This window comes from Balearica regulorum, chromosome 12, assembly GCF_011004875.1.
Source record: "Balearica regulorum gibbericeps isolate bBalReg1 chromosome 12, bBalReg1.pri, whole genome shotgun sequence".
In the NCBI taxonomy this organism is placed as follows: domain Eukaryota; kingdom Metazoa; phylum Chordata; class Aves; order Gruiformes; family Gruidae; genus Balearica; species Balearica regulorum.
The window spans coordinates 24088813-24096099 of record NC_046195.1 but is presented as its reverse complement, the minus strand read 5'-3'; the positions used below and the strand labels follow the sequence as shown (position 1 = coordinate 24096099).

General features: G+C 49.8%; 2 long non-coding RNA genes across 3 annotated transcripts; both read right to left on the bottom strand.

Annotated features, from left to right (window-relative positions):
• Nucleotides 1–965: 965 nt before the first annotated feature.
• On the bottom strand, nucleotides 966–3021 carry LOC142603460 (uncharacterized). 2 transcript variants are annotated; one of them, XR_012837388.1, is made up of 7 exons: nucleotides 2964–3021; nucleotides 2849–2889; nucleotides 2716–2762; nucleotides 2542–2634; nucleotides 1671–1733; nucleotides 1358–1421; nucleotides 966–1012 (listed from the first exon to the last, which is right to left on the bottom strand). It is a non-coding gene; the product is annotated as an uncharacterized LOC142603460 (long non-coding RNA). The 2 variants fall into 2 exon arrangements; XR_012837387.1 differs by lacking the exons at nucleotides 2542–2634; nucleotides 2716–2762; nucleotides 2849–2889; nucleotides 2964–3021 and having other exon boundaries at nucleotides 1671–1855.
• Nucleotides 3022–3124: 103 nt separating this feature from the next.
• On the bottom strand, nucleotides 3125–4885 carry LOC142603432 (uncharacterized). Its single transcript, XR_012837361.1, has 3 exons — nucleotides 4847–4885; nucleotides 3411–3467; nucleotides 3125–3168 (listed from the first exon to the last, which is right to left on the bottom strand). It is a non-coding gene; the product is annotated as an uncharacterized LOC142603432 (long non-coding RNA).
• Nucleotides 4886–7287: the final 2402 nt, after the last annotated feature.

Genomic DNA, 7287 nt, shown 5'->3' with positions numbered 1-7287 from the left:
GGGGCAACTCCACTGACCGCATCGAACCACAGGACTCAAGGATGAGAGAAAACTCTCAGCAAGAAGGACGACTCCTGTACCAGAGATGCTGCCGAGCAAGATGACCTACAGGACACAACACCCTGACGAGGAAGCTCTATGGCACTCCCAGAAAAGAATGGAGTGTGATGGCCTGTTATAAGAAGTTATGGTCAAACCCGAGATGATGATGTGCACGACGCGGGTCTTCAAGACCTACAAACATCAGGATGCAGGGAAGAAGCCCCAGTCCCTGAAAAGGGATGGCTGGAGAGCAGATCTCCCGCTGCAGCCTGGGAAGAGGCTGCAAGAAGAGGACCCAGTAGAAACTTTCAAGATGTAAGACCGATCCTCACTGTAAGCTTGCTACGCAAGAAAAGAAGTGCCCGATCAGGACTACACCGATGAGTACAGGCATGCGAGAGCCTAGGGATGGCACTCAAGAAGCGCACCGTGCCCCCTGAGAGCAAAGAAAGCATTGAGACCAGAGGAAGGGCTAACACACAGAAGACAAGCCACACAACAACTCAGACACAGGCTGGAGCTGCCCTGCCCAGTCTAGCACCGTGCTGACAAGTAACCCGCTCCCTTGACCCGCCCAAAGGACACTGGTCCCAGACAGCCCTCTCTCCTACACTAACCATAAAACCCCTCCCTGCAACCCCCAAGCTTGCCCCCTCCTCAGCCCACTCTGTCCCTGGCCATGGTCCCTCAACTTAGCTTGCAGAGGGCCAGGGATCTAGAACCATCCACAATAAACAATGTATACATCACATGTTGGCTAACTGGGACATTCCTGCAGTTGCCAGGTTCCTCTTCATCACCTACAGTAAAAAAAACCTCAAAATAACCAACCAAACAGTGCCATCAGTCACCATCGCAACAGTCAATGCCAACCTCGCCCACAACACCCCCCCTCCTCAGAAGCACCGTGGCTTTCCGTTCACCTGCTCGTTCCACAGACGCACACTGCGGCTGCCATCGCTTGTGGCACCTAAGATGCCAAGAGACACAAAATTACTCCTATGTTGGTGAGGAGCCACTGCTCCCATGACTGCCCTCGCTATTCTTCCAGCTCACCTCAACCGGGCATCCAGTTCCAAACGTGGCCACACAGCACCTGCAAAAGCAGAGGGAAACGCTCAAACTAGGTGCCATACAGTGCTGTGCTTTTAGACACAGACAACCGCCTCACCTTCTCGGACCGCTCATCGGCATGCGGCTTTGCCCCTCTGAGGCTCCCTGTGGCACCTGCCAAAAACAAAGCGAAAGCCACGTGCTGAGAGAGTGCCCAAAACCACAGCCTGCCTGCACCAATTCCTACATCCCCCTCCTTTACCTCAGCCGCTCCTCCTCACCACCTCTGCCATTTACGTGTTGCCACGCTGACGCTTGCGCCCCACCTAGATGACGCAAACAAAAGAATACCTTTAACTTAGCCAGCAATGCGACACCTGAAAAATAACTGCTACTTCAGCCCACTAGTCACTGCTCACCTGGCCTGAGTCAGCTCCAGCGCCAATATCCTACAGCATCAATATCCAGCCTTGCACCCTCAAAAGAAACACACACACACCCCCACACACACCAATTTTAATGTAGTCATGTAGTCACCAGCCACATCTTCCCTCGGACACCTCTGGCCTACCAACCTTCTTACGGCACTCTGCTCGCCTCCTCTGCCGCTCTTCGGTGCGCATCTTGTCTGTCTGCATCTGACAAACAACTTATTGAACGAGTCACCTGGATGCTGAGTGACAGCTGAACCATCCCAGAGCTCTTGTTCCCATTTAGGAATACCATCCAGAGTCCAATTACAGACCACCATTTAAAAAAAAAAAAAACCACTCCCAAACTTCAAGTCCTACACAGACAGGCCTGCACTGTAATGGCCCATTATAAGAAGTTACTGTCAAAACTGAGACGACGGACGCACAAAAATCCTGTCTTCAAGACCTATGAATGTAACGATGCAGGGAAGAAGCCCCTTTTGCAAGTCTGAAAATGGATGGCTGGAGAGCAGAGCTGCTGTCACAGCCTGGGATTGTGCTGCTAAAAGAGGACCCATTGGAAACTTCCAAGACACAAGACCTATCCATGCTGTAAAATTGCTATGCAAGCAAAGTGCCTGATTGGTACTATGACGATGGGTATACGCATTCGAGGCCCTAGGGATGGTGCCTGAGAAGCACGCCGTGCCCCTTGAGCCCAAAGAGGGAATTGAGACCTGAGGAAGGGCTAAGACACACAAGACAAGACACACAACAAACATACCACAGACACAGGCTGGAACTGCCCTGCCCGACACAGTCTAGCATGGTGCTGACAAGTAACCCGCTCCCTTGGCCTGCCCAAAGGGGGACTGTTCCCAGACAGCCCTCTCCCCTTTGCTAACTTTAAAACCACCCTCCTGCAACTCCCAACCTTGTCCCATTTTCATCCCACTCCCTCCCCAGCCCTGGTCCCTCAACTTAGCTTTCAGAGGGCTGGGGATCTGAATCCCTCCTCAACAAAAACATGTACACGCCACACATCAGTTAACTGGGATGTTCCTGCAGTCACCATGTTATTCTTCATCATCTACAATAGAAAAACCAAACAAGCAACAAAACAGTGCTGGCAGTCGCATTGGACCATTCAACAGCAACCTCTCCCACACCACCCCCCTCCTCAAAAGGGCTGTGGCATTCTACTCACCTGCTCATTCCAGAAACAGACACTGCAGCCATCACTGCTTGTGGTACCTAAGAAAACAAGACACACAAAGTTACTGTTACACTTCTCAGAAGTCACCAGACCCATAATCCTTCTCACTACTACTTCAGCTCACCTCAAATGTCTATCCCATTCCAAAGGCAGCCCACATGGCACCTGCAAAACAAAGAGGTAAATGTGTAACCAAGTTGCCATATCATACTTTGCCATTAGACACTGACCAAACTCACCACCGCCTCACCTTCTCAGACCGCTCATCTTCACGTGGCTTCACGCCTCCGAGGCAACGTGTGGCACCCGTAAAAAAAACAAAGCAAAAAGGCACATGCTGAGATGCTGCCTGAAACTGCAGTCTGCCTGTGGCAGTTATCTCCCACTCCTTGACCACTTGCTCAGCCTCCATTTTGGGCTGCCACACCGAGGCTTGCATACCACCTATAAGATGCAAAACAAGGGGTGCTTGAAACTTCACCAACAATACAACGCCTGGAAAATAACTGCTACTTCATCCCACTAGTCACTGTGCACCCCGCCTGAGTCATCGCCAGGGCCAATATCCTGCTTTGCTCGTTGCTTCACACAGTCAAAAAAAGAAAAAAAAAAAGACCACCACAAATCTTACTATAGTCATACAGCTACCAGTCACATATTCCCCTCGACACCATGTGCCAACCCACCTTCTTACTGCGCTCAGCTCACCTCCTCCATTGCTCCTTGGTGCGTGCCTTGTGTCTCTGCATATGAAAAAAAAAGATTTATTAAAGAAGTCACCTGGATGCTGAGTGATAGCAAACAGTTCCAGAGGTCTTGTTTACATTTCAGAACACAATCTAGAGCCAAACTACAGACTGTCATTAAAATACCCCACACACATACAAGCCTTAACACCTTTGAGCTTCAATCTACTTCACTATTGCTGAACAGCCCGTCCCAGGTGGCTTCAATCATCTCCATAAAACACTATGGAAGTGACCATCCACACAGACAGCCGATGACAATTCCGTCCAAGGTGACTATGCAACCTTTCCCTAAATGGTCTGAGCATATCAACATATTAACCATAGACCCTTATCGCCATTCCACCTAACCCTGACTCTACACCCCAGGCAGATCAGCTCCAAGTCAAACAACATACACACGCTCAGACCAACACTACAAACAATGCAACTCAAAAATGAGAGAACTCGCAGAAAGAGGAATGACTCCTGGACCAGAGATGCTGCCGAGCAACACTACCTACAGGGCCACAATGGTGAGGCGAGGGGGGTCTATGGCAGCCCCAGAAAAGAATTCAACTTAAGGGGTTGTTACAAGAAGTTGCTGTCAAAACAGAGATGATGGATGGCAAGAAGCCTGTCTTCAAAGCCTAAGAACGTAAGGATGCAGGGAAGAAGCCCCAGTCCCTGAAAAGGGACGGCTGCAGAGCAGAGCTCCCGACGCAAGCTAGGAAGAGGCCGCAAGAAGAGGACCCAGCGGAAACTTCCGAGATGCCAGACCGATCCTCGCTGTAAGCTTGCTACGCAAGCAAAGAAGAGCCTGATTGGCACTACGCCGATGAGTACAGGCATTTGAGACCCTAGGGATGGTGCCTGAGAAGCATGCCGTGGTTCTTGAGCACGAAGAGCAACAAAGACATCAGGAGCTGAGGAAGGTCTGAGACGCAGAAGACAGGCTACACAAGAAATGCAGCACAGACACAGGCTGGAACTGTCCTGCCTGGCATACGCTAGCATCATGCTGAAAAGTAATCTGCTCCATTTACCTGCCCAAAGGGAACTGGTCCTGGACAGCCCTCTCCCCCACACGAACTTTAAAACCCCTCCCTGCAACTCGCAACCTTGTCCCCCTCCTCCTCCCGGTCCCTCCCCTGCTCTAGTCCCTCACCTCGACTTTCAGAGGGCCAGGGATCTGAATTCGTCTGGGACAAAAAACCCACATTGGCTAACTGGGATATTCCTGCAGTCATCAGCTTCCTCTTCCTCTGCAATAATAATAATAAAAAAGACAGAAACAAACAAACAGTGCTGAAAGTAAGCATCACACCTGTCAATGCCAACCTCTTCCACAACACACACACATCCCTCCCCGCCAAGGGCTGTAGAGTTCCACTCACCTGCTCATTGCAGACATCACCATTTGTGGCATCTAAGATACCGAAAGACATAAAATTACTCTTGTGCTTCAGAGAAGTCACCAGCCCTATGATCCTCCTCACTATTATTTCAGCTCACCTCAAATGCCCATCCAATTTCAAAAGCGGTCCACAGGGCACCTGCAAAACCCAAGAGAAACACTTCACCGAGTTGCTGCAGGATATCTTGCTCTTGGACACTGACCCAGCTGACAACTGCCTCACCTTCTGGGGCCACCTGCCAGCAGGCTGCTTCACCCCTCTGAGTTTATGTGCATCACCTGCAAAAAAAAAAAAAAAAAAAAAAATCAAAGCAAATAGCACATGCTGAAATACTGCCCGAAACCTGCCTGCTCCAATTCCTATCTCCCACTCCTTCACCTTGGCCACTCGCCTGCCCTGCCTCTGCTGTTTACAGGTTGCTATGTTGAGGCTTGTGCACCACCTATAAACACAAACAACAAGGGAAGCTTATAATTCAACAGTAAGACACCTGAAAAATAACTGCTACTTCTGCCCACTAGTCACTGCTTACCTTGCCCAAGTCACCTCCGGTGCAGATATCTCGCTTCGCTCATTGCTTCGCGCCTTCAAAATGAAAAACACAGAACCTATAAACTAGTTGTATAGCCACCAGTCACATCTTCCCTCCGACATCACACGTGGACACACCTTCTTACAGCGTTCTGCTCGCCTCTCCTCCGTCACCCTTTGGTGCACAGATCATCCTCCTGCATCTGCAAAAACAGTATCAAACAAGATCACAGAGCAATAGCTTAACAGTCCCAGAGATCTTGTTTCCATTTAGAAATACCACCTAGATTCCAACAGCAGCCTGCCACTATAAAAATCTGGTCATCCTCTATCTCTGCATTGTGCTGCAGAAATAATTCTCCTCGCCTCCTGCATATATGGCTACTTGCTCTGAAATGAACTGTACGGCCTTTGCCTACAAAGTCTAGGCTTATCAACGTGTTAACCATAGAATCTTAAGGTTGGAGGCATAGCAGTGATAGTCAGCAGAAGACCAGACAGAGCAGCTCCAACCCAGATACAAACATGCAGACCAATACTGCACACAAGACAAATGACATGACCCAGAGACAAAAGAAAGCTCTAAGAATGACTCCTAGACCAGAGATGCTGTCAGGCGAGAAGACCTAGGGGACCGTGAGGAAGACTCTGTGGTGGCCTGAGAAAAGTTGAACGCCGTGGCCTGCGACAAAAAGCTATGGCCACACCTGGGACTTGCAAGAAGCCTCGCTTAAAGACCCAAGAACATGGGGATGCAGGGAAGAAGTCCCAGAAAAGAGATCCTTGAAAACAGGGCACTTGAGATCAGAGATGCCGATGCAGCCTGGAATGATGCCACAAAAGCAGACCTGCCAGAAACTTCCGAGACAAGACCTATCCGCGCTTTGAGCTTGTTACACAAGAAAACAACAAAATCCGACTGGCGCTACGCTGATGAGTGCGGGCATTCAGGACCCTAGGGATGGCACCAGAGATGCACGCTGTGCTCCTTGAGCACAAAGAGAGCATCGAGGCCTGTGTCTTAGACCTTCCTCAGAGGACAGACTACACAAACTACACAACAACATAGACACAGGCTGGAACTGCCCTGCCTGGCACATACTAGCATTGTGCCAAGAGTAACCCACTCCCTTTACCTGCCCAAATGCGTACCTCGCCCCTACAGTAACTTTAAAACAATTCCAGAGGTCTCATTTCCATTTAGATATGCCACCTAGTTTCCAACAGCAGCCTGCCACTAAAAAAACAAGACAACATTAAGCCCCATACATACAAGCATTAGCAGCTTTGGGATTCAATCTGTTTGACCACCACTCGAGCAGCCTCTCCCAGACAGTTCCAGTCATCCCCTCAACATCCTCGCCTGCTACCAAGGGCTAGTTGCCCTGAGGCAGACTGTACTGAGGTCTGTAACTAAACACTTCAGGTGAGAAGACCTAAGGGGCCACAAGCAAGGATCTACAGCTGCCCCAGAAGTCGAATGCCACGGCCCATGACAAAAAGATACAGCCACAACTGTGACAACATATGGCTGAGAAACCAGGCTCCAAGACGTAAAACCATAAGGATGCAGGGAAGAAGTTTTCACGGAGCTCTTCTCTGAGACTACAGACTGCTCGACAGCAGATGTGCCTGGATCGCCGCTGCGAGGGAAGACCATCCATAAACTTTGAGACATGCAAGACAGATCTGTGCATTGAGCATCTGAGGCGAAAAAGGAAGCGCTCGGTTAGCATTATGCTGATGAGTTGAGGCACACGAGACCCTCTGTACGGCTACCGATATGCCCGCCTAGCACAAAAAAATGGGAACGTCAAGACACAAGTAAGATATGGTGTAGTACACAGAAAACAAGTGACGCAAACTACCTCCTTACCTACAAAGCCCAT